We start from the raw sequence: 26,552 nt of genomic DNA, 5'->3' as shown, positions 1-26,552 counted from the left end.
AAACTAAGTACAAAAATAGTGATATAACTATTCTGCCGTGGCAGAAGGTCTGGCATTTGATGAGGACAAATCTCTACTTTGATTTGTCGTTTGGGGTATGCACTGATGATAACGACTCACATAAGTATACATTGCAAACAATATGTTTGTTGAAGGAAGTTTATAGTTATTTCATATATGTTAAAAGAGAAACAATTAATAACTTATATACAGTGATGTAATATTATGAAACATTTTCCCTTATGAAAATGTATTCAATGGACAGAAGAACTTTGTTAAAGGGGCATAACTGTTATGGTGTACCCCACCCTGGGCACTCCTGAGGGATTTCTGTGCCCAAGCAGTTAGCTAGTGGCCTGCCACCTTGGGAAACGCCTGGCAAGTAGATACCAGATTTAAGTATGATGTATTATAACAGTCACATATGTTATGGCTTGCTCACTTTCACCCTTCAGATTAAAGACATCACAAAAAATGGTGTTACCATTTCCAAATGCTTCCAAACGCTACACGTTATTCTGACCTTCCTTAATAGGACAAAAAAAGTAGAGGCGTTCAGAGCCTTAATACTCTTTCATATGTATCACTGCTGCGGTTTATACTGAGCTCCCCTCACCTCTAAAGGCAAAACCCTCCAGTTTAACCTATTCAGAAATAGGCCACCAAGATCATTCAGCTCTCCTCATTTACTCCATATTCCAAATCAGTACACAGAATAAAGACAATGGACACTTACCTGAAGATTGGGATCCATAGTTGCCTCCATAGTTGCCTGCTAGAAGAGGATTGCAAGACAAAGTTGAGCCATTCTTTGCTTGAATTGCATATAGACTTGCTCGTATTAGTAATGTTCAGTACCAGCAACGTATAACATTAGAAACCAGATGTACATATAATGTGTATCAAAAGTCACATATGTTAGGACTTGCTGTCATTCACTCTTCAAATTCAAGATACCACAATGAAATTGTGCTACTCCTTCCACATGCTACAACTCACTCTGCACTTCCTTAATATGTCACATAAAGTGAGGTGCCCCGAGCCAAAATAGATCACTGCTCCAGACTATTCTACTATTCTTGTTTCTACCCAAAGCCTTGATTCTGCAGTTACAAGATATTCAGAAAAGGATGGCCCGGTTCATCCAGGGCCTGAGAGGAAACCTCCACATCTTAGTAGTCCTCAGTTCCCGGCATCAACTCCCAGAAGACAAACACATTTCTATAAAATCCTTGTGTACCGTTCGCTAAGTGTACTGGGATGTTGGCGAGGATATATTCATTGGAACCTCATCATGCACTGCCCTCCCAGGGTCTTGTGATCAGCAAACTACTTTGCACTTGTCATTGACAGTAGGAGAAAGTCAGAGTCAAACTGTGCAGCACTGCGGGTGGATGCTTATGGAGCAATTTCTTTAGCTCCATGAAATCATTGTGCACCCATCTGCACTTGGCCTCACACTTCTCAGGTGTAGGATTCTCCTTGATCCTGATTGCACCAGATTGGTTAAACAAGATACTGCTGCAGACTGCATCTGCACTTGGCCCCAGATTCTGCTGTGTGTGCACCATGGATGAAGCACATGTAGCGTAGTTGGCGTGATTATCCAGGTTCAGGCTTTTCCTGCATCTTAACGCTGTGCGTTGCAAAAATGAACGATTGCTGTAGATTTAATCTGCACTTGGCTATTCTAAAGGCTTGGCCCTAACTTACTGAAAAATACCTCGGCTGCTGGTCGTCAGGGTGGTTGTCCACGAAAAAAGTCTTCAGCTGGGCAACTCTGCCCTGCACTGACTCTACCGCTAATCAAAAGAAGGTTTTAATAAACAGAAATAGTTTCAGGATAATGACTCCCATTTGTTGTCAATCTTAGTCTGTTCATCAACAATCATTTGCAATGGCTTCTAATTCAACAAAAGGTAAGAGCAGGAGAATGACTCCTTCTCCTGGCCTCAGCGGCTAAGCCTTAAGGGCTGTCTCCAGGGAGTCTCTGTTAAAATTCCTTAAATGTTCTTTGTGTTCTTCCCGGGGATTTTACCTGACTTGACCAAATGTCCAGCAGATGGTTCTTTTCAGCACTATATATATTCCGGTACTTCCAATGTATTCTTCTTTATTAACTAAACAGGGGAGACCACTCCCAAAGTGGTCTTGACTTCTTCTAGTATTCCCACCAACACTATTGTTGGAGAGACTACTTTAGTAACTTCCTTGGTTTAGAATATCTATCTTATGATTATTGTGAAGTGGGAGATTACTACTGATGCACTCTTTAATCTTGGTATTGGTTGTTTCCCTGGACCCCACTATGTTGTTCAGAAGCTCCTGGGAACTTGTCTCTGGTTCTTCCCAGGTTCTCAGGTTTTTCATTCCTCAGTCAACACTTCCAGCATCTATTCTTTCAGGCTCTTGTTTGAATATGTGCCTCCCGGAGTCTTTGGTCTGACAGCCTCGGCGTCCGTGTTCAACCTCATGGTCCAACTCCCAGAGATCATGGCACCGCATGGACTTCCCCGATCCTTAAGTGAGTCGGCTCCCGGTCGGCTCACATACTGCTTCCTCTGCTGCTGCTGCTTCTGCTTCTCGTTACCTTCTCCTCAGGGGACCAGCTCCTTCGCAGAGCTGTCATGGTTCGAGGTTCAAACTTCCCGGGCTCTGCTGGCTCGATGCCAGCTGTTTATTTCCTCAAGTCCTTTTTTGTTTTTTTGTCTTGTAGCTGGTTCCTCCCCAGCACAGTGCCAAAGTCCCTCCTTTGTGTCAGTGAAGTACTTTACATAACTCTTCGGTGTACTGTCTGGACCTAAAAGAGGCATAGGTTGCATAATTCCTTCAATGTTCCTCTCTGAACTGTTGGAGGAGATAAGTCATTATAACTGTGTCTGTATTTTCCATTCTTATTGTCTCAGTGATGTCAAGTCTTAAACAAGGAAGGAAGGGAATATTGCAGTAAAAAACAGTTGTGCGGGGGCATGGCTAGGCAGCACCTTAAAATGGGAAATTTTTGCCTAATTTGAGACGCATGAAAAGCCACTGATGCTGTGGACAAACTTGGGGACAGAATCGGATCACATGAAGCTTGATAGCGGAATCTGAACATGACCAGCAGCAGCCGTGGGGAGAAAAATGGCAGCGAGCGCCATCTGAGGAGAGCTACAAGCGAAGGGGGCTGACCCGCCGCCCGTGGACCATGACGCTCTTCTCCTGAGGGTGACTCAGTGACTCGACACGGGAGGGGTCCCCCCGCTGCTTCTGCTGCGAGCTTGAGGAGAGAGCAGAGCAGCGGTCCGTCGGGACCAAGAGTCTTCCCCTTGGGGAGCCCAAAGGAGGGGGGTGGGCGGTGCCGCCGGCAGACTCTGCTTTGCGGCTTACCTAGAAGCAGGGCGGGCCGCTTATAGAGACGATCTTCGTGGAGTGCCGAGACTGCAGAGTTCTGAGGGAGTGAGCAGGAGCGGGCTGGGGACTTCGATCTGCTGGACCCGTGTCACGGCACTGCCCTTGAGAGCCCGCCCTTGATGGACCCTGGCGGCGTGTGGACCCAGGCCTCCCCCTGAATTGGTTAGAGGGGAGGCGGGAGACCATCAGGGTATCCGGGTGCCGGTCTAGGTGGGGGCTCTGCCTCACCGGAGCCTGCTGCTCAGTTCCCCCCTTGGGAGGTTGCTTGGGGTGGCGCACATGATATGCATCGAGCCCTGGGGAATGCTGGCTCGGGGAGGAAGACACAGAGGCACCCGGTCCTTTCTCTCAGGACCAAGTTGGTGGATGCGCGAATGCCGTGAGGGAGAGACCTCGACCCCCTCTGCATGCCTAAACGTCCATGAGCTGGAGACCCACCGGGAGCGGCATTACTGAGCCTGAGTGCAACACCGCCCCAGGGTTGGGGGAGACGAATCCCTGAACAATATTGATACTGCAGCATCCCCAAGGGACCGTTTAAATCCCCCAGGAGCCAGGAATAAATATAATTTACACTGTCCGCCTACTCTGCAGACGCTGGTTCTTTTCACCTGGTGCCCCACGCTCCTCCAACTGCATTGGGCTCAAACACAATAGTCCTCAGCAATCACCTCGGCAATCAGGAATGCCCAAAGCAGGGATAAAAAAGAAGGGACACAGCAGTTTATTTGACACCACAACCTGTGGACCGATTACCCACATATACGATTATGGCTGTGATCCAACCAGTATCATCCCTAATTCGAGCACAAAGCACGGCGATGTCCAAGGAGGAGCTAGAGCGAATGCTCAGATCATTCAAACAAGACATTACACAAGAGATTAAAGAAGAAATCAAGACCTCCAAAGACCCTTTGGCTCAATCCCTCACAGACCTTATTTCCCACCTCGGCGGGATAGAGTCCAGGGTCAACGACATGGAAAACACAGTATGCGAACAATCCCATAACAATGAGGCCCTTACAGAAAGAGTGAAGATCATTGAGGAGCAGTTGGTAGACATATCGGCAAAGCAGGCTGATTTGGAAAATAGATTGAGATGGAATAATATACGCCTCTGCGGTATCCCCCGACAGATCCCGGACCAAGGATTAACCGAATATGTCGAGGCATTGTTCAGATCCCTGCATGAACTCTCGTCAGGTGAAGAGTTACAACTAGACAGAACCCACCGGGTTTATTCATCGGCCCAACTTAGAAGGAACCTGGTGCCAGACGTGCTTAACCGAATACACTTTTTCCGCCAGAAAGAAGCAATCATGGCGGCAGCCAGGGCCTCGGACACGATACATTTCCAAAGCATGAAGGTCCAACTCTTCCAAGACCTGGCCCCCTACACGTTACCATGCAGGCGGCGCCTACAAAAGGTAACCTCTTGGCTGAGAGCCCAGAAAATCCGCTATCGCTGGGGATTCCCCTGCAAGTTGATATTCGGCTTCCAAAACCAACACTACATAATCTCCTCCGAAGAAGAGGTGAGAGCCCTTATGTCAGAAACACTGGATAACAGCGAGCCGAATCAACACGCTCAGAATACAGATGGGCCCACTTCGCACTCCTTTCTGAAAACTGGAAGAGGGAAAACTCGATGGCGACACATATCTGTGGCAAACTCGAGTCAGGAACCGGGCTCAGAGAGGGCAGCCTCTGCCCCGGGGGGACAACAACCCTTTCACCGTGAGAACAGGAGGACTGGGTGGCCACCTGACCTGTTTGTACTGCATTAAAAGTTTATTTCTGTGAGGACACGGTCACCCTGAGGATCTCCATGGTGTCACTCTTTCCTCGAAGCCAAAATGGACCCCATGTTGCCAAATGGAGGTTCTTGTCACATGAAGATGTCTGCTCCCCTTTCCTTGTTGGATGCTTTCAGGGACACCCTATCTTCAACCTTGGGACGAGGGATGGAGGAGAGAATGATCTGTCAAGTTATGCAGGCCCCCACCACCGTCGCATGCTCTGCCTGGCTGCATCCGGGTGCGTTAGAAATGTCCACTTGATACTCGGCTTGGGCGCCTGAGTGGATGGTGCCCAATAGACTCAAGTCTTGGTTAAAAGTTAACTCTGATTGTAGAAATAGTACCCTCTTAGATGGAAACAATTTGGCTTTTCTGTTTGACTTGCTATCATTTTGATTATTATTATTTCTTTTTCAAGTATAACCAAAAGCTTTTTAGTTGGTATTTTTACCTCTCTCTCTCCGGGGACCTTCCACAGGCCACAGTGTAATGAAATCTCTGGTTAGACACCTCTCTCCCAATCTCCTGGGGGGAGGCCATGTGAAGGGAAGACTCATGCGCTGAATTATGGCAACCCCGAGTTATAGATGCATTTCCCTTAATGTGCAGGGCCTGAACTCCCCCCTGAAGCGGAAAGTACTCCTCAACAGATTAGTGTCCCTAGATGCAACATTTTTATTCCTTCAAGAGACTCACTTGCGGCCTGAAGACGAATTCCTCCTCAATGACAGGCGTTACCCCACTAAATTCTTTGCCTCAAGTGGGCTGAAAAAATGAGGGGTTGCAGTTTTGGTGCGCCAAGGGATTTCCTGAATTTAATGGTTGGAGTTATTTCATCTCCGGGCACAGCTTGAGTGGCTCCTGAAATCAAGTCTGTTCAGTGCTTAATGAGGTGGGCCTTTCGCCGAGGGGCTGGTTCATTGCATATGGGGGTCGGCCAGAACATCAATAATCCCTTTGCCTACATATACCTACTTTTGTTGATTGTGTTTACCGAACCTATATATTTTATACTTTCATATTGAATTGATTTGGATTAAATATATTGTTTGCATACATGTAAGTAGGAAACACTCATTACATCCATTAAGTCAAGAAAACTAATTTAATATTACATCCAATATAGACACATATTAAATATAAACCTAAAATGAACATACTTTGGGCCTAATTCAGAGTTCGCTGGTATCTGGCTATACCCCCAGGATACTGGCAATCAGAATAGTTGTTACCGGCAATTGGTCTGCCAGCATTACCGGCAGATTACAAGTGCTGGTAAGAGTTGTAAATCCCCATTCCATGGAGTCCTGCAGGACTGCATGGGGGGATTTTCCTGGCATTACCGGCACTGGTAATTACTGGCTATTTCTGCTGGTGGGGCGGTGGAATAACCTTCAGCTCTTAGCTGTGAGGGTGCCTTAGGTAATTTCAGCACCCCCAGCGGAACATTTGGAGTTTGTATCAAGGAAATCATCTCTCCAAGCATAAGGTAAGCCCACAGAATATTTATTTATTTATTTGCATTCATATGGCATGCACACAGCCCGGGGGCATCAAGCCACTTTTACAAGATAATGGCTTAGTTACAGTGCATAGATAGGCGGCTAGGTAACATTTGCTCACAGGATAACATGGCTTGGCTGCATTAATAGCTAGGTGCCTGGGTTAAATTGGCCCATACCTGCGTTTAGATAAGACAGATTGGTTATGCATGTGATAGCGCAGCACAGGGTTACAGTTTGAGCTGCATATCATGCTTCATTGTCAATAGGATACATTTGTTTGACATTACACATGGAGTGGTAGCTGGGTAGAGGCCTTAGGTCGGTGTGGGTGACTTTTTAGGCAAACTGTCATGTTTTGATTGCTTAGAGGAAGGTGAGATGAGAAGACTCAGCACTGAGGACACGTGGCAGTGAGTTCCATTGCCTGGAGGCAATGAAGGGGAAACTCGCCCCTCCCCCTCTGGCACGTTTAACTCTGGGAACAGGCAATAGATTGGCATATGGTGTTCTTGTGGGTCAATGATACCAACAATACTTGTAACCTTTTCATCAGTAGTCGGAAAATATACATTTACTACCAAGATCTGAAAATGCATGCATTTAGAACCAAAGTTAACAGCAGGCAAGACATACAGAGACTTAGGGTCTCATGAGAACGGTCTTAATTCAAATTGAGTACGAGCTCTAATAGCTAACCCTCCTCTAGGTCGGCATGTGGCCTCTCGACAAAACACTTTAAATCTGTCAATATTAAGTTGTTTGATAAGCCAAATTTCTTGTAAAAGAAGGCCCTCACTAGGATGCTCCAAAATGGAGCGATTGCCACTGGTGTTCCAACAAAGCCAATTCACTCTATGAGTCGGAAGGCTGAGATTGATAATATCAGGAGTTTTAACTGTATGCTGCAACCCGTGAGTTCCAAACCTAACCTAAACAATTCTGTGATACAAGAGCACAATAATGAAACAATAGTAGGAGAAATACATTTGATCAAGGCCCAATTTTAGGGCTATCAACAGTGGTCACCAGCATATGCATCATATCTAGAGTGCTAATATTGACCAAGCGTGGCATTTTCTGCTCCAATTCTAATAAGAAGGTCTGATTTAAAAAAGGGCTACCTCAACGTGGACTAAGCTGTATCAATTTAACCCATTTACCCATTTACCCCAGGGAAATATCTCACTATGGGCCTTAATGTTGAAGATGCCCAATGTAGTGGCATGGAGGAATTGAAAGGCGGGATAGCATTGTTGAGGAAAGGGGCAAAGTATATTTAGGCATTTGCCGTTGCTCGTTTTGTTAAATGGTTGATTCATGTTATCAGTATCGTGACTGTACACAGCAGAATAGTTGTTGGATGCCCCCAAAGCTTCCATATCAGAGGTTAACTAGCAATGGAGTCACTGAGGCAGTCTACCCAGGTAACTTTACTCCAGATTGAGTGACTCCTGGAAGGAATCATTTATCCCTGTAAAAGAACTTTCTGCACAGTACCATCCCCTTCAGTCCTAGTAATCACGGTTTTCTTTATAAGTATGGGATGACCTTCTTGTGGTTGAGTGGGCAGGAGCTACAACTGAGGAGATGCTAGTGAAGTCATTGATAGTGCGCAGCTTGCGCTTAATGCGCTTCCTTCGAAAAGATGTGCAAGAGCGATACCAGGAATCAGGGGCTTCCCGGCTTCAATACTAACAGTAGAGGCAGCTACGATCCCTGGGGTCTCGCTAAGAGGCACTCCCTGAAAAGTAAATGGATCTTGATTCGCACAAATTAAAAAGAGTTTGATGAAACCTTGGCAGGAGCATTGTTCACAGCTTCCACCCCAATGATGCTGGTAGTAACAGCCAAAGAGGAATCAAGAGTGTGTATCAAATTACATCCAATTATGACGTCAACATCGTTGGATAATATGTATTTTAAGTCATGTTGCTCTTGAGCTATTTCTGAGCATTATGTTAACAGTGCTTCTATATAAGCCGACAAAGAGTTCATAGATAGAGAAGGCAAAGAACTGTTGGCAGGTTCGAAAAGGGAGACATTTCATCTTCTCTGACAGAGTCTGATGAATCCGATGATGACATCAGCCTTTGCAGGTCTGGGCTTGCAGAAAGATTCGTAACTATGATGTTGTCAAACTGTCATGATCTCTGCTTCCAAAAGGTCAGGGTTTTCCCAACTCCCTTGGAAGCAGATCCATAACCCAGGTTCCGAGTGCCAACCAGTCCCAATTGGGACCTTTTGGACCCAGTCCTGGCGCCAGTGGCACCAGGCTCATAAATATGCCCAGTCCCAGCGCTGGAAGCGCCGGGCTCATAATGCTTGGGTGGACTTACCTGCAGCAGACCATGCTGCTTACTTGCCTGCCAGTTGAGCCTCTGATCCTCTTCTGTTTGGAACTACTTTTCCTGTTGGTTGGGGCAGGAGCCACTCCCTAGATTCAGAACACTGGAACTCTTCTGGAAAGCAGGAACTCTTTTCTTACCTAGGCGTGGCTGTGGAAGGAGACACCTAAGCACTACAGGAGGCTATTTAAACCACACCCGATGGATGAATCTTGCTTTGCGTTGTTCTGCATCCTCTGCAGCAGAACGCTCATCGTGTCTTCTGCATCTGATCCTGGGCCTAAGGAAAAAGGCTTACCATCCTGAATCCAGTCTTCAACAACACCTATAAAGACAAGAAAGAACAGGTTAGCATTACGGTCTTCAGTGACAGCTCTTCACTTACCTGGTCCATCGGCTGTCACCAACGCCTCGCGCTGCATTCCGGCATCTGAAAGACAAAGGCTTACCTACTCTTCGTGCGCTCCGGAGGTCTTCACACTACATTCCGGCATCTGAAAGACAAAAGCTTACCAACTCTTCGCACGCTCCGGAGGCCTTCGGCGCTGCATCCCGCATCTGAAAGACAAAACAAGGTGCGTTTAAAGAAATTGGGGAACTTTAATACTCACGTGCCATTACTCCTTTCCACATCTAACCCAGTGGGTATTCCGGCACCCTGCAGCTGCTCCGAACTTGTACCTGCAAAATAAAAAGACAGTTAGAGCGCATCGTGAAGCAGGCAACAAGCGCTTACTTACGTGCTTCCAGGAGCTTCTATTCATCACACGGGCTCCATCTTCAACTCACTTCAGCCCGTCATCCGCCATCGCCGGAACCCTGCAAAACAAGAGACATCATTACTAAAGACTTTAAAGACATTAGAATTACTCGAAACTTACCGTTCGTGCAGTAAACGACGGACAGCAGTCCTCTGAAGTCAAGAGGCCTGCTCCCCTTATCCAGTGAAGAAACTGGTTACAGCACCCTGCCCCGAGGCAGAGGGAGAGCACAGCGTTCACTTACCTAAGACATCTTACCCTTCGAGTCAGACATACAGTGCACAGAGGTCCAGCCCAAAGAGCCAGCCGTGTGTTACACATCACCTTTGAAGATACAGTATACGCCCAGTCAAGACCGGCGCCTCTACGGGAATCAGGTGAGCGTTACAGAACGCAAAGCCTACCACAAAACTCCCATCCAGGTGCTATGGAAACCTTCGGATACCGACCAGCTAGCCCAGTTACTTGGGGAACTAAGGGCAGAAGTGCATGCAGCCCGTCATGAAACGAACGCTCTAAGAAGGGAACTGATTATTTCCAAGGAGCGAACAGATGATCTCGCTAGACAATTGCTACAGTCACAAGCCGGACAGACCCCGTTACCCGCATCTGGGGGAAATCTTCCTTCTACATCCTCTATGAATCCAGTGCAGATCAACCTACCTGGGAATGTACCTCTGGCTCCGCCTGAACGATTTTCTGGTGACCCAAAGAGGTTTGCAGTATTTATCAATCAGTGCCGGTTGCATTTCTTATGCTGGCCAGCAGCCTTTCCAACTGATCAAGCTAAAGTAGCTTTCGTGCTTTCGTACCTTAGTGGCAATGCGGCAGACTGGTCGATCCCTCTAGTAAATCAAGATGATCCGGTCCTCCATGATTTTCAAGCTTTTCAGCTCAGTATGGAAAAACTGTTTGCAAGACATTCACAGGGGCAGGCCTTGGACAATGAGCTTCTTTCATTGCGACAAGGTAATCAAGACCTTTTGGCTTATATTGCGTCTTTCAACAGACTGATAGTGGAAACTCAATGGCCTGAGGACAAAAGGATTACGCTGTTTTATAGAGGTCTACGTGGAGAGCTCAAAGATGTGTTAGCCCAAGTAGTGAATCCCCCACAAGATTGTTCGGACTATATAGACTTAGTCGTTCAAATAGATCACAGACTGCAGAACAGGAAGGCCGATCGTTCCAAGTTTGATGCTCGAGTATTTTCCAAACCGCCAACTCCTTCCAAAGGAGTAGACTCCGGGGAACCCATGCAAATAGGGGGTCTGAAAGGTCCTCTAACACAAAAGGAGCGGGAAAGGAGAAAACAGTTGCAATTATGCCTCTATTGCGGAAACTCAGGGCACTTTCTTCGAGACTGTCCGGTGAAACCTGCCAAGAAGGCAGTAGGAGCTGCAGTTACCAAAGTTACAAACTCTGAGCAGGGAAACGACCTCGCCCGACAAGAATAGAGGTCCTCTTGCCGAGCGTGAAAACCAGTTCCGTGACCTCGCATTTCATGATACCTATGGTCCTCATTAGCCCTGATAATCCGGATCGATTACATGCAATTGAAGCTTACGTCGACAGCGGTGCCATTGGCAATTATGTGGATCATGAAATGGTTTTGAGGATGAATCTAACTCTTTGTCCCAAGGCTATAAGGACGTCATTACTACGGTGGATGGTACGTAGATAGCCTCCGGGCCAGTAATGCATACCACTCAAGAGGTGACGCTAGTAAGTCAAGATGGACACCATGAGAAGATTGTGTTCGATGTGATCAAGGCCCCTCAGTTTCAGATTATTCTAGGAATACCTTGGTTAGAGAAACACAATCCTCTGATCGATTGGCGAGCAAGAACGGTCCAGTTTCCAGAATGTGTCTCTACTTGTCACCCTCCACCTGGTGTTGCACTGGCAGCAATTTCTTCAGAGACTCCCCAGTTACCTCCCGAATACCTAGAATACCAAGATGTTTTCCGGAAGGATCAGGCTAACTCTCTACCTCCTCATAGGTCTTATGACTGCCAGATAGACCTGATACCTGGATCTACTCCTCCTTGTAGTAGAATGTATGCCCTCACCGAGCCTGAGAACCTTCACCTTCGACAATACCTGGATCAATACCTGGCAAATGGGTTTATTCGTCCTTCCAAGTCCCCTGCTTCTTCAGCTTTGTTCTTCGTTCCAAAAAAGGAAGGAGACCTTAGAACTTGTTTAGATTATCGCTCCCTGAACCAGATCACCGTTAAGAATAGATATCCGTTACCTTTGATCCCTGAACTCCTGGACCAAGTCAGAAAAGCATGCATATATACAAAGCTGGATCTTAGAGGAGCTTACCACTTGGTACGAGTAAAAGAGGGCGATGAATGGAAGACGGCCTTCCGCACCAAGTATGGGCTATTTGAATATCAGGTCATGCCCTTCGGACTTTGCAATGCCCCAGCCGCCTTTCAATATTTTATGAACGATGTCCTCAGAGAGCTCATAGACGTGTGTGTTGTTGTTTACATTGACGACATCCTCGTTTATTCTTCATCGGAATCTGAACACCGGAAACACGTGAAAATGGTCCTCGAAAGATTGCGTCAACACAAACTTTTTGCTAAGTTGGAAAAATGTGTTTTCAACGTGACTGAAGTTGAATTCTTGGGATTCATATTATCACCTGGCGGAGTGCGTATGGATTCAAAGAAGGTCGATGCAGTTCTCAAATGGCCATCACCATCCTCCGTAAAAGGTGTGCAAAGCATGTTAGGCTTCGCTAACTTTTACCGCAGGTTTATCCCCGAATTCTCTCGAATAGTCCAGCCCATCACTGCCTTGTTAAAGAAAAACAAACGTTTTGAATGGTCTACCGAGGCGGAACAAGCTTTCCAGGATTTGAAGACTAAATTTATCTCTGCACCAATCTTAAAACACCCTCGCCCCGAACTCCCCTACATCGTGGAAACTGATGCTTCAAGCCTTGCCATGGGGGCAGTTCTATCACAAAAGGACCCGGTAACCAATCAGTTGCATCCCGTGGCATTTTGGTCCTGCAAATTCTCGCCTCCTGAAATCAATTACACGATTACTGACAAGGAACTTCTGGCTATCAAGTCTGCCTTTAAGGCTTGGCGGCATTATCTGCTGGGGGCCCGACACACCGTTACTGTGATTACGGATCACCGAAACCTGCAATATTTGAAAACCGCAAAAGCCCAATCCTCTAGACAACTCCGTTGGGCATTATTCTTTGCGGAGTTTGACTTCATAATTACCTATCGACCTGGTACAAAGAACGGTAAAGCTGATGCCCTTTCTCGGATGGGAGTGGAAGAACACTTGATCAACCCTAAACCTGTACCAATCATTCCCGAACAAAGAATTCTGGGTTTAATCGCCACAGAATCCATAGAGGAAGTTAAGGCTAAAGCCAGGCAACTTGTAACTCCAGCAGACATACAGAATTGGCATCTGCAGGGAAAGGACTTTGCAGTAAAGGACAACTTATTGTATTTCCAAGAACGATTATACCTACCCAGCACAGATTTACAGAAAAAAGTAATCTCTTGTTATCACGATTCTTTAATGGAAGGACATCCCGGTATGGCCAAGACCTCAGAAAAGATCAAGCGCTACTTCTGGTGGCCGTCTTGGAAAAAAGATATCAGAGACTTTATAATGTCCTGTGGAGTATGTGCCCAAAACAAGAGTCAAAAGGAAAGACCAGCAGGCCTCTTACGCCCTATTGACATCCCACCTCGCCCTTGGCATAGGCTTTCTATGGACTTCATCACCGATCTACCTCCATGCTCCGGATACAATACGATTCTAGTTATCGTGGACTTATTCTCCAAGATGGCGCATTTCATTCCGCTCAAAGGCTTGCCAACAGCAGCAACTCTGGCCCGAGAATTTCTCGAAAACATCGTCCGACTGCACGGTTTTCCTTCGGTTCTAATTTCAGATCGAGGTAGTCAATTTATTTCTCATTTTTGGCGAAGTTGCTGTCGGTCGGCTCAAATTGATGTGAGACTATCGACCAGTCACCACCCTCAGACCGACGGACAAACCGAGAGGACCAATCAAACTCTGGAACAGTATTTACGCTGCATGCTGCAACAAACTGAAAAAACTTGGAAAGACATCCTTTGGATAGCCGAATATGCCTACAATAACTCTGTCCATTCGGGAACTGGGAAAACCCCGTTTTTTCTTTTGTACGGCAGTCACCCTCGAACCTCGGAGTTGGATCCCCTCCAAGATCTTGAAACACCAGCAGTAGACTACCTGCATTCTACAATCACCCAAGCCTTTAAGGAAGCTGTTTCTCACCTTCAAAGGGCTAAAGAACAATACAAGAAAGGAGCAGATCAACATCGGAAGGAAGCTCCTCAATATCAAGTAGGGGATCAAGTCTGGTTATCCACCAAATATCTACCTCTAAAAGGGCCACGCACATTCAACCCAAGATACCTTGGTCCCTATTCCATCACTACCATAGTAAACCCAGTAGCGGTCAAGTTGGACTTGCCCCCGCACATGAAGATACATCCGGTCTTCCACGTCTCTCTATTAAAACCCGTGCAACCTCAAACCCGACTAACTAAATCTCCAAAACCTATCCTAGTTGATGGAGAACTCGAGTTTGAAGTCAAAAGCATTCTGGACTCCAAGATCTCCAAATCTAAACTATTTTACCTAATTGACTGGAAAGGCTACGGCCCCCAAGAGAGATCCTGGGAACCTGCTGAATATGTCCACGCTCCTCGCCTAATCAAAAGATTTCACCGAACATTTCCTGACAAGCCAAAACCCCCGGAGAAGCCCGGTTTGGGAGGGGGCTTGAGGGGGGGTACTGTCATGATCTCTGCTTCCAAAAGGTAAGGGTTTTCCCAACTCCCTTGGAAGCAGATCCATAACCCAGGTTCCGAGTGCCAACCAGTCCCAATTGGGACCTTTTGGACCCAGTCCTGGTGCCAGTGGCACCAGGCTCATAAATATGCCCAGTCCCAGCGCTGGAAGCGCCGGGCTCATAATGCTTGGGTGGACTTACCTGCAGCAGACCATGCTGCTTACTTGCCTGCCAGTTGAGCCTCTGATCCTCTTCTGTTTGGAACTACTTTTCCTGTTGGGTGGGGCAGGAGCCACTCCCTAGATTCAGAACACTGGAACTCTTCTGGAAAGCAGGAACTCTTTTCTTACCTAGGCGTGGCTGTGGAAGGAGACACCTAAGCACTACAGGAGGCTATTTAAACCACACCCGATGGATGAATCTTGCTTTGCGTTATTCTGCATCCTCTGCAGCAGAACGCTCATCGTGTCTTCTGCATCTGATCCTGGGCCTAAGGAAAAAGGCTTACCATCCTGAATCCAGTCTTCAGCAACACCTATAAAGACAAGAAAGAACAGGTTAGCATTACGGTCTTCAGTGACAGCTCTTCACTTACCTGGTCCATCGGCTGTCACCAACGCCTCGCGCTGCATTCCGGCATCTGATAGACAAAGGCTTACCTACTCTTCGTGCGCTCCGGAGGTCTTCACACTGCATTCCGGCATCTGAAAGACAAAAGCTTACCAACTCTTTGCACGCTCCGGAGGCCTTCGGCGCTGCATCCCACATCTGAAAGACAAAACAAGGTGCGTTTAGAGACATTGGGGAACTTTAATACTCACGTGCCATTATTCCTTTCCACATCTAACCCAGTGGGTATTCCGGCACCCTGCAGCTGCTCCGAACTTGTACCTGCAAAATAAAAAGACAGTTAGAGCGCATCGTGAAGCAGGCAACAAGCGCTTACTTACGTGCTTCCAGGTGCTTCTATTCATCACACGGGCTCCATCTTCAACTCACTTCAGCCCGTCATCCGCCATCGCCGGAACCCTGCAAAACAAGAGACATCATTACTAAAGACTTTAAAGACATTAGAATTACTCGAAACTTACCGTTCGTGCAGTAAACGACGGACAGCAGTCCTCTGAAGTCAAGAGGCCTGCTCCCCTTATCCAGTGAAGAAACTGGTTACAGCACCCTGCCCCGAGGCAGATGGAGAGCACAGCGTTCACTTACCTAAGATATCTTACCCTTCGAATCAGACATACAGTGCACAGAGGTCCAGCCCAAAGAGCCAGCCGTGTGTTACACATCACCTTTGAAGATACAGTATACGCCCAGTCAAGACCGGCGCCTCTACGGGAATCAGGTGAGCGTTACACAAAGCCAATAGCTGCATTCGGTTGCTCATTTGTACCACCCAGTGAGTTCCTCTGTAGACCAACACACACATTCAGAAGAGAATTATCGTGGTCAATGGAGAATGATCTCAGAAATTATTTTCCCAAAATGTCTTCTTGACTGGAAGAAATGGAAGGCAAGTGAATAAATCTAGTGCTCTCATCAGACACTATTTCAGTAACGGGAAACGAGCCAGAGATTTTAGACTGTTTCTCAACAACAAGTTCTAGTTTGCCTTTTTTTGGGTGAGGAAGATCAGGTGCGTTACTGACATGACGGTCGGGCTCCGATTACGTTTTACAGCATTTCGCAAAGGAACTACTCAGCGCTTGTGTTTACATTTTTTCAATGGTTTTAAATTAATGCAGGGAATAGAAGCAGATAAGGGTGAGGAAAAGTCTACTCACCACGCACTGCAACACTGACGGCGAAGGACAATTCCCAAGAGTTCCCTAGTGGAAGTGGGGGAGGACAACGCACACAGGCCCCAGCAAGCAGGCTCTACATGGTGGATACAGCCTCCCCACCCTGCCCAACTTAACACACTTCACCACACTTTGTGCCAACCAGCAGAACGTGGGTTACTGAGGCCCAAAATGTCAGGTAGCCCTTTCTCTGAACTCAAGGTTCTTGCCACCCTTAACCCTTAGCATGCTGGAGTGACAGTCAAGACCTTTCCTAGCCTGCCAACCAGCAGAAGGTGGGTTACTGTGGCCCCAAATGTCAAGTAGCCCGTTCTCTGATTTCAAGGTTCTTACCTCCCATAACCCTTAACATGCTGAAGTGAGAGTCAAGACCTTTCCCAGCCTGCCAACCAGCAGAAGGTGGGTTACTGTGGCCACACATTTCAAGTAGCCCTTTCTCTGATCTCAAGGATCTTGCCTCCCAAAACCCTTAGCATGCTGGAGTGAGAGTCAAGACCTTTCCCAGCCTGCCAATGAGCAGAAGGTGGGTTACTGTGGCCAGACATTTCAAGTAGCCCTTTCTCTGAACTCAAGGTTCTTGCCTCCCACAACCCTTAACATGCTGAAGTGAGAGTCAAGACCTTTCCAAGCCTGCCAAACAGCAGAAGGTGGGTTACTGAAGCCCCAAATGTCAAGTAGCCCATTCTCTGAACTCAAGTTCTTGCCTCCCATAACCCTTAACATGCTGGAGAGAGAGACAAGACCTTTACCAGCCTGCCAACCAGCAGAGGTGGGTTACTGTGGCCTAAAATGTCAAGTAGCCCGTTCTCTCAATTCAAGGTTCTTGCTTCCCATAACCTTTAGCATGCTGAGTGACAGTCGAGACCTTTCCAAGCCTGCCAACCAGCAGAAGGTGGGTTACTGCGGCCCCAAATGTCAAGTAGCCCTTTCTCTGAACTCAAGGTTATTGCCTTGCATAACCCTTAACATGCTGAGTGAGAGTCAAGACCTTTCCCAGCCTGCAAGCAGGCTCTACGTGGTGGATACGGCCTCCCCACCCTGCCCAACTTAACACACTAAACACACTTCACCACACCTTGTGGTGCTTTGTCGTAGGTTTTAAAAGTAGTTCCCTAAAGGAACAGCAGCAAATTCCCAGGGCAAAGCAACAGGGAGTCCAACGCTAAACATGTCTTCTCGCACCAAGAGTCAGTAATCACTAAACACACTTTGCTTCACTTCACATTTAACTTAAGGGCCATCAGCGAGGTGGAATCCTTTGCGGAAATTAGCACGTGCTCTGTGTCACGCAATGCTAGTGCTGTATTACAAAACGTGGCCGTCCCTTTTGTACAATGTGAAGGAGGGAATGATTTGCAATCTTTTAGTCACAAAGCCTCCTTTCGGCAGAAGAAAATTACTAGACAAGGGTTTAAGAAAAGCCCCATTCTAAATTTAGCAGAGACCAGGTTATAAGCAAGAATAGAGAAGACGCCACAAGCTCTGGGGTTGCGGCCATTAGGCGTCACTGTGCATGAATGGCGTGTTGCCTCCATCACTGCCCTTCCGGTAATTCAGAAAACCCCCCGAAATGACATCATGGGAGAAGCGGGTTGGTCGCTAGGTGGGTGCCGCATGTAAGGGTAGAGGGGCCTGGCAGCAGCCTCTTGTCCTGCCCTGTTGTGTCCAGCAAGATTTGTTTTTCCCTCTTGCCCATCCCAGCTCCTTTGATGTCTTACTGTAAAATTCTGAAGAGTTTATTGGTTCACATTTTTCAATGCAGAATTGGTTCTTAATTTGTTCACAATGAATTACTCTGAATTGTAGTTGCTCATCTCCTTAAACTATGAAAGGCAATGTATAGTTTCTTAGTCCGTACTGATGATTTAGCTGCTTACTGTGGCAATTGATTTGATCTAGGTTTGGCATTTGTTTGACAGGCTGTGTTGACGGGGATCCAGATATCTTGCATTATATCATGGGGCCGTAGTGTGGGGTTTGTGCGACTCTGGTGCTTGTCACCTGCCCCTGCAGTCCATCATGCTGGGGCAGTTGGCTCGTACCACAGCTGCCCATGGGGAATGGGGAACAGGGGGGTTCTGATAACTGACCCATATATTCCTTACTTTGCTGGGTCTCATAACTGAGCAACATCTGCCCAGGTTAGACCTACAGCTTGACAGGGGCATGGAAACAGTTTCCAGGTCATTAGAAATGCCTCTGGCTCGTGGACAGTATGAAGGTGTCCCAGTAATATTACAAACATTGCTGGATGGAAACAAATGTTGAATAAATGCAGCCATGTTCAGCCATGTCTGCATTGCATTGTCTTTCTATGCAAGTGTGTCCCCTAAGCTTTAGGCTTAAGTTAAAACTGACCCGTTCAGAAACCTGTGAATCTAGACAGAGTTTCCCTGTGGAACACTCAGAATGTCAATTTGATGGTGTCTATTAAGAAGAGGGATATAAAAAGGCAAGAAACAAGAGCGGCCAGTGTTGACCAGGCAAGGTGAGAAGCATGAAAATCATTGGCAATCGAACCTGCTCAATGAGTAAATTTGTGTCAATCACTGCCTCCTGCTCAGGCTCAGAACGATGGAACGAAGCAGTCCTGAGCCTATGTTTTCCGTGACGAGAGGACATGACACAGAGAATTGACCATGTGATAAATTGATTTGATCTTATTGAACTTGTAACTTGAGTAAGGTGGTAATGGCAAGTTCATTGAAATGAATAGCGTCTTTGGTGACTGGTCAGCCATTAATATTGTCTCAGCTACCTTCAGAACAATTGGATCCAAGGACCTTCAGGTTGTTGCTCGAGTGGAATAGGCCAAAGAGAAGTTCACTATGAGAACTGGTAGTTCTAGGTCTATGGTTAAGGATATGGTACCATACTGCAGAGAATGGAATAACATGAGGTATGATAGTGAGCTTAGGAGTGAAGATAGGACGCAGAGTGCTGCTAATGATAAACATGGGGTAAGCATGATCAGACTAGCCGCACCAGACTTGGGATGTCGGCCATCCTCCAGGAGGGCGGTACATGCTGCCTGCAGATTGATGCAAAAACAGGATGGTTCCCTACAAATACACAGTCAAATATTGGGACTCGTCCCTGGCTGTGAGAAGGACAGTGTGCTCTCCTTCATTACCCGGTGACACAGGTGCTACATGCATGACAGGCCCTCCTATGATGTCCTAAGGACATAGTTATGCGAGGATCTTGGGTGGCAGAAGAACTACATTTTTAAGCAGAAATAAAATAAATAATGAATAGTCTGCTAGGGGATCTAGGGAAGACACAAATGGGTTAATGCAAAGACAGTCACACAGCACCAAATGTGAACTATCAACTTGTGCTTTAGAGGCCCAAATTTGTATATTGGCAGATAGTTGAATCAATACAGCCTAACACGTGTTTTGAGCATGCACGTGCTCTTCATCAGAGGCTTGTAACGAATAGTTAGTATTCCATCTGACAAATAAGTCCAGTCTGGCAGAGTTTACCAGCTGGTGTCCTGTAGGGTAAGTGATCAACTCTAATCCTTCGCAGTTGCGGTCAGTAACTTCATAATGCTTTTCACGGGTCTGAATTCAAAAGCATTATGAATTTACTGACCGCAACTGACTCTCTGATTGTACTGGCTGCTGTATTTGTGCTGGCTGCTGTGTCTGTGCTGGCTCTCTGATTGTACTGGCTGCTGTGATTGTACTGGCTCTCTGAATGTACTGGCTTCTGTGATTGTACTGGCTGCTGTGATTGTACTGGCTGCTTTGATTGAACTGGCTGCTGTGATTGTTCTGGCTGATGTGATTGTGCTGGCTGCTTTGATTGTGCTGGCTGCTGTGATTGAACTGGCTGCTGTGATTATACTGTCTCTCTGATTGTACTGGCTGTTGTGATTGTACAGGCTGCTGTGATTGTATTGGCTGCTGTTATTGTACTGGCTCTCTGATTGTACTGGCTCTGTGATTGTACTGGCTGCTTTGATGGTACTGGCTGCTGTGATTGTGCTGGCTGCTGTGATTGTGCTGGCTGCTGTGATTGTGCTGGCTGCTGTGATTGTGCTGGCCACTTTGATTGTACTGGCCACTTTGATTGTACTGGCTGCTGTGATTGTACTGGCTCTCTGAATGTACTGGCTTCTGTGATTGTACTGGCTGCTTTGATTGTGCTGGCTGCTGTGATTGAACTGGCTGCTGTGATTGTTCTGGCTGATGTGATTGTGCTGGCTGCTTTGATTGTGCTGGCTGCTTTGATTGTGCTGGCTGCTGTGATTATACTGTCTCTCTGATTGTACTGGCTGTTGTGATTGTACAGGCTGCTGTGATTGTATTGGCTGCTGTTATTGTACTGGCTCTCTGATTGTACTGGCTCTGTGATTGTACTGGCTGCTTTGATGGTACTGGCTGCTGTGATTGTGCTGGCTGCTATGATTGTGCTGGCTGCTGTGATTGTGCTGGCTGCTGTGATTGTGCTGGCCACTTTGATTGTACTGGCCACTTTGATTGTACTGGCTGCTGTTATTGTACTGGCTGCTGTGTTTGTGCTGGCTGCTGTGTTTGTGCTGGCTCTCTGATTGTACTGGCTGCTGTGATTGTACTGGCTGATGTGATTGTACAGGCTCTCTGATTGTACTGGCTGCTGTGAGTGTACTGGCTGCTGTGATTGTACTGGCTGTTGTGTTTTCAATGATCAGAAAACCCATGTGTGTGCGATAGGCTCTTTTGCCACGATACACTTTGTGCTGCTTTTTCACTAGACACTGATTGTAATGCTCTCCCTGGAAAGCTAGCAATGACCAATCATTAGTCACCTGGCATGCAAGGTTAGCATGCATTTTCCCCGCTCGTTTGAGGACATTTCTCGATGCTAATAACTGTCTGCACGTAGTTCCTTATGCACTGGCCCAGGACTTGATGAGAAACCCTAGACCTTCAGGTAGAGGCAAGTCAAACTAATGTGAAGCATAATGTTCTCTAGGAGCCTTTAAACTGTTACTGGAGCAGAGCACATCATGCTGTCCATGTATCCATGGGACAACATTCCAAAACATGACACTGATTAATACAAATTGGCACTTACCTGGGTAACCCTGTGGCCGGCCCATTACACCTACAAGAGGGCAGAAGAGCACAGTTTCAACTTTCGGTATTTACCTCATGCATATGTATATTCAAAATCAGATCCATATTTCTAAAGCATGTGTGCTTTCATATATATGACTGAAATACCACGTTTCAGTGCATGGTCTATTACATTGATGCACATCACCTGAGCATGCTGGAGTTAGAGTCAAGACCTTTCCCAGCCTGCCAACCAGCAGAAGGTGGGTTAATGAGGCCCCAAATGTCAAGAAGCCAATTCTCTGAACACAAGGTTCTTGCCTCCCATAACCGTTAGCATGCTGGAGTGAGAGTCGAGACCATTCCAAGCCTGCCAACCAGCAGAAGGTGGGTTACTGTGGCCCCACATTTCAAGTAGCCCTTTCTCTGAACTCAAGGTTCTTGCCTCCCATAACCCTTAGCATGCTGAGTGATAGTTTAGACCTTTCTCAGCCTGCCAACCAGCAGAAGGTGGGTTACTGTGGCCCCATATTTCAAGTAGCTCTTTCGCTGAACTGAAGGTCCTTGCCTCCCATAATCCTTAGCATGCTGGAGTGAGAGTCGAGACCTTCCCAAGCCTGCCAACCAGCAGAAGGTGGGTTACTGTGGCCCCACATTTCAAGTAGCCCTTTCTCTGAACTCAAGGTTCTTGCCTCCCATAACCCTTAGCATGCTGGAGTGAGAGTCGAGACCTTTCCAAGCCTGCCAACCAGCAGAAGGTGGGTTACTGAGGCCCCACATGTCAAGTAGCCCATTCTCTGAACTCAAAGTTCATGCCTCCCATAACCCTTAGCATGCTGAGTGAGAGTCAAGACCTTTCCCAGCCTGCCAACCAGCAGAAGGTGGGTTACTGTGGAACCAAATGTCAAGTAGCCTTTTCTCTGAACTCAAGGTTCTTGCCTCTCATAACCCTTAGCATGCTGAGTGAGAGTCAAGACCTTTTCCAGCCTGCCAACCAGCAGAAGGTGGGTTACTGAGGCCCCAAATGTCAAGCAGCCCGTTCCCTGAACTCAAGGTTCTTGCCTCCCATAACCCTTAGCATGCTGAGTGAGAGTCGAGACCTTTCCAAGCCTGCCAACCAGCAGAAGGTGGGTTACTGTGGACCCACATGTCAAGTAGCCTTTTCTCTGAACTCAAGGTTCCTGCCTCCCATAACCCTTAGCATGCGGGGTCTAGTTTGCATCATTTACTGATCCTCTTTCTCATGGTGTCCCTCAAGGCTCTGTCTTGGGTCCTCTTCTTTTCTCTCTCTACACCACCCCTCTCGCTGCTATTATTTCTTCCTTCGATTTTCCCTGTCTCCTGCATCCTACTGATTCCCAAAACCTTCTCTCTTGTTCTTATTGTCTGACTCTATTCTCTCCTCACGTTCTGCTTGTTTACTTTCCATTCAGTCATGGGTGGCGAATCACTATTCTGTCATTGTGTGTAAGGCTTCCTAGTGGCGAAAGCCTGGGTCTCTCCCACAACAACAACACATATATTGTATTCAGATTTCTCCATATTAATGAAAACAACAGTATTTCATCATTACTTTGACTATGACCTCATACTTTGTGGAATTACGTAACGTGTCGTGTGCTCAGGCAGTATCTGGAGTGCTCATATTCATTGTAACTATTTCATTTTGTTCTGAGGTTTTTGTATTTTCTGCTTGTGCTTCCCCCTATAGTCACCTTTAATTGAATTCCTTTTCTCAAGCTGCTTAGATTACTAAAGCAGCTCATGTCTTTATGTCTGTCTTTGCTCCACCAAACCTTTCCGCAGTCTAATGCCGGCATTATACCACTTGGATTTTGGCACGGCATGAGCCGCAGCCATTTCAGATAACCCAGCATTCACATTCACGGGCAATCCCAGAGGGGTCTTTAGAAAATAGGCCACAAGTTCCATCCCCAGTGCTCCAGTCAGTGCTCCTGGGGGAAGGCCTGCAAGCTGCCTTAGAAATGTGCCTTTTGCCACAAGATTGTGCATGGCCCCAAATGTTGCGGCCATGTAGAGTCATTGAATGCATCAACCGCAAGGCATTTGCCAAGTCTGAAGCCACTGTACTTTTAATAACATTTTAGTGGTCCTTTGGACTTTAGGAGGGATTTTGCGGCTATGTTCCTGGTAGGAGCAGACCACTCCCTGCAATGCATACATGTTAGTCCCAGGTATCCTTCTATGTTATAATTATTAAGTGGGCATGTGCTTGACTTGGCTTTTTCACAAACACCATCATTCTTGACTTGATTTTATTTTCCAACCTATGCATGCCCAGGTATTCTTCAGCATAGTGTAGTCCTTGCTGAAGGCCAGCCGGGGTCAAATCCAATATTGTGGTGTCATCTACATATAGGTGCCCAATACATGGAACAAAATTCAATTGCAGGTGGCAAAGGTTTCTCCCTGCAGCGTTTGGGTCCACATCTCCTAAAACAGAATGCATAGAAGTTGTCCTCCCTTGGCAGCATGCAGACCTGTCTGTCCAGGAATGTCTTACCCTTTGGGTCAGGCAGCAGAGATGGAGAACTCTGACCTGAACTGAAGAAGGTAGTCACTGAGAGGTGCACCTTGATGGAGGCGGCGGGCAATCCCTACTGCAACCAAAAAAGGAAGTAGTTGCAGTACTTTGACAATGTTCAGAGGAATGCTGCAGAGGCTGTTGCGTCTATTTTACTTTTGTAAACTTTCCTTGTTGAAGGGGATTTGCCTCTGCAAAAACTGACATTTCTTCGCCAAATAACTCGGTCTTCCAGAAGTAGGGCTGTTCAGCAGTCAAGCTGTTAATGATTGGAATCCTGTGTCATGATATAGGTTGTTCCCACCTGGATTTGTGCGGAGTGTCAGATGAGCCTGCAGGTGGGTCGGATCCATGACTGTCATCTTGAACACTATTGTATGCCAAATCTACCACGTGCACACCGGGACAAGCATGATCGCCTTGCATGGCAGTTTCTCTATGTGCCGCAATACTTCCGGGGTCAAGGGGATACGGGGAAGAGGAATTTCCCTGTCCAAGCAGATGCAAGAGATTCTCCAAACAATGCTGACTTTCAAAACCTGCTTAAACCTGCACCAATTGGCGTTCATCTTGGTTGTGAAGAGACCTACGGTGGGGACTCGTATGGCATGAAAAGGTATTTTTTTCATTTGACTGAAAATTAAAAAAGACAGATTTAGAAATATTGCTTTGAGAACACACAGAGCGGTCTTTCTAAACCTTAACTATCACGCCTCTGCCGCGCACCATTGTGCACAGGGTCTGACAGGCGCGACGGGGACGACGGTTGTGAGGCGTTTGCTTGCATTTGTGTATGTTGTGGGATAGTGTTTGTATTGGGGAGCGGGCTGGGGAGAAGGTGTGTGTCTGCGCGTGTATATTTGTATGTGAGGCGGGTTTGGACGCGTGCACAAGTTAAAAAGATGTTCGGGGGTAAAACCCCCATATTTCAAAGGGCAGGCAGAGAGTCATGTATTTTTTTTAAATTTATGACTGCACCATATCAGCTGAAAACAATCTGGCTTTGTTGTATGTGGCCTTTAATATTCTAGATTAGCACAGAGAACCTGTCTTCGTTTGTGAGTGCTATATTCTTGTCCGGAGCTGAGTCCAGTCAGCCTCCAGTCCTTGCTGTTTTTTTGGGAGTAAGCAGTCATTGTGAGGAGCTGCACTATGTGCTCAACCTCTTTCTATCTTCATTGGCATCCTGTTTTAAACTCCCTCCAGAGCGCGGAGCGCGGCACGGAGTCCAGAGCTGAGTCCAGTCAGCCTCCAGTCCGCCTACATCATCGACGAGGACACCCCCAACATAAGGCAATGTAAGGCATTGAATTGTCGGATTACCGGTAAGAGGAAAGTATGGTTACTGATGTACGGGCGCAGACGCGGCAAACAACTTTGAACACTCGAAATCAGTCCGAGCTTTCGTTCACAGCCGATGCTTCCATCTCAACAGCTGGCGTGAACATTGTTGCTCCCTCTTCCCGTCTCCCTCATCCCACATTCCCTTCATTGCCCCCCCTGTCCTGCCTGTCTGCTGTGGCAGACACTCCTTGCCTTTCCACCCCCTCCTCTCCCTCCTCCCCTTCCTCCCTTCCTCCCCTTCCTAATCCGGTACAACTTACCACCGCCTCGCTGTCTTCCGCGAGTTTCTGTGGTGAGCTTGAATGGGGCCGACTTGAATGCCGACTCGAACGTTGCCCCAGCTGATGTAAACCTTGGTGAAATGTTGTCGGTCGACGTTCTGGCTGAAGCACCGACATCGCAGTCCTTGAATGTTAAACCTTATGTACTCCTGTCGGAAACATTCGGACATGTTATTGCCGACATAATGACTAATCAACTGGAAAGTCTCCCAGGATTGGTTGTGAACAAAAACTTAAAGCAGCTGCCGTCCCAGGCACATAGAGATGAAATTGATCGAGCCACTCAGACTATGTTGCCCGACTCCTTGCCTGAAGTTTCCCAAGCAAATATGTTGGGTGGTGTGGGCAGTGAGACTGTGGGAGAGGTGTCCTTAAATACAGCCCCATTTGATCTTGACCAAAATATAGCGATATCTGGGGCAAATGATCATCATTTACCGGTGCCACCTGCGCCACCGGCGATGATCGAAATTGACACCGCCTCCTTTCTATCTCCGTTTGATGTTACAGACACTGAACTTCTGGCTCTAAAACTACCAAATGGATTAGGAAACCAAACACACTTTTCCTTTGTCCCGCCTTTAAACAACAATTCTATACACAGCCCTACAGACAGCAGAGTTGTTGCTGAGACTACGATGTCTCGAAACGAGGCAGACGTATGTGGAAGAGATGTTTCACGCCAGCCTGACTCCCTTCCACCAGCGCCCTCGTTGCCCTCTCTTCTGACAGGCCCTTCTACGAAAAACCACAAAAAAAGTCTTGAGATTTAGCAGGACGCGAAGCGCGGCTAACTGAGAGGCTGACTGCGGATTATCAAGCAGTTAAAAACAAATTAATACACAGCTTTTCTACGGCCCCACAGAATGTATTGCTTCCAACAAAAATGTTGTTG

General features: G+C 47.0%; 1 long non-coding RNA gene across 1 annotated transcript in view; it reads right to left on the bottom strand.

Moving 5' to 3' along the window:
- Positions 1–736: 736 nt before the first annotated feature.
- LOC138562526 (uncharacterized) overlaps positions 737–26,552 on the bottom strand; it is a 48,183-nt gene continuing 22,367 nt past the window's right edge. Inside the window, exons 2-3 of the long non-coding RNA XR_011299336.1 lie at positions 21,507–21,536; positions 737–775 (exon numbers count right to left, since the gene is read on the bottom strand). This is a non-coding gene — a long non-coding RNA (uncharacterized lncRNA). The remainder of the gene's footprint in view (positions 776–21,506; positions 21,537–26,552) is intronic.

Source organism: Ambystoma mexicanum, unplaced genomic scaffold, assembly GCF_040938575.1.
Source record: "Ambystoma mexicanum isolate Mex_15411 unplaced genomic scaffold, UKY_AmexF1_1 Mex_scaf56, whole genome shotgun sequence".
Classification (NCBI taxonomy): domain Eukaryota; kingdom Metazoa; phylum Chordata; class Amphibia; order Caudata; family Ambystomatidae; genus Ambystoma; species Ambystoma mexicanum.
The sequence above is the reverse complement of the archived record's forward strand: the minus strand, read 5'-3'. Positions and strand labels throughout refer to the sequence as shown.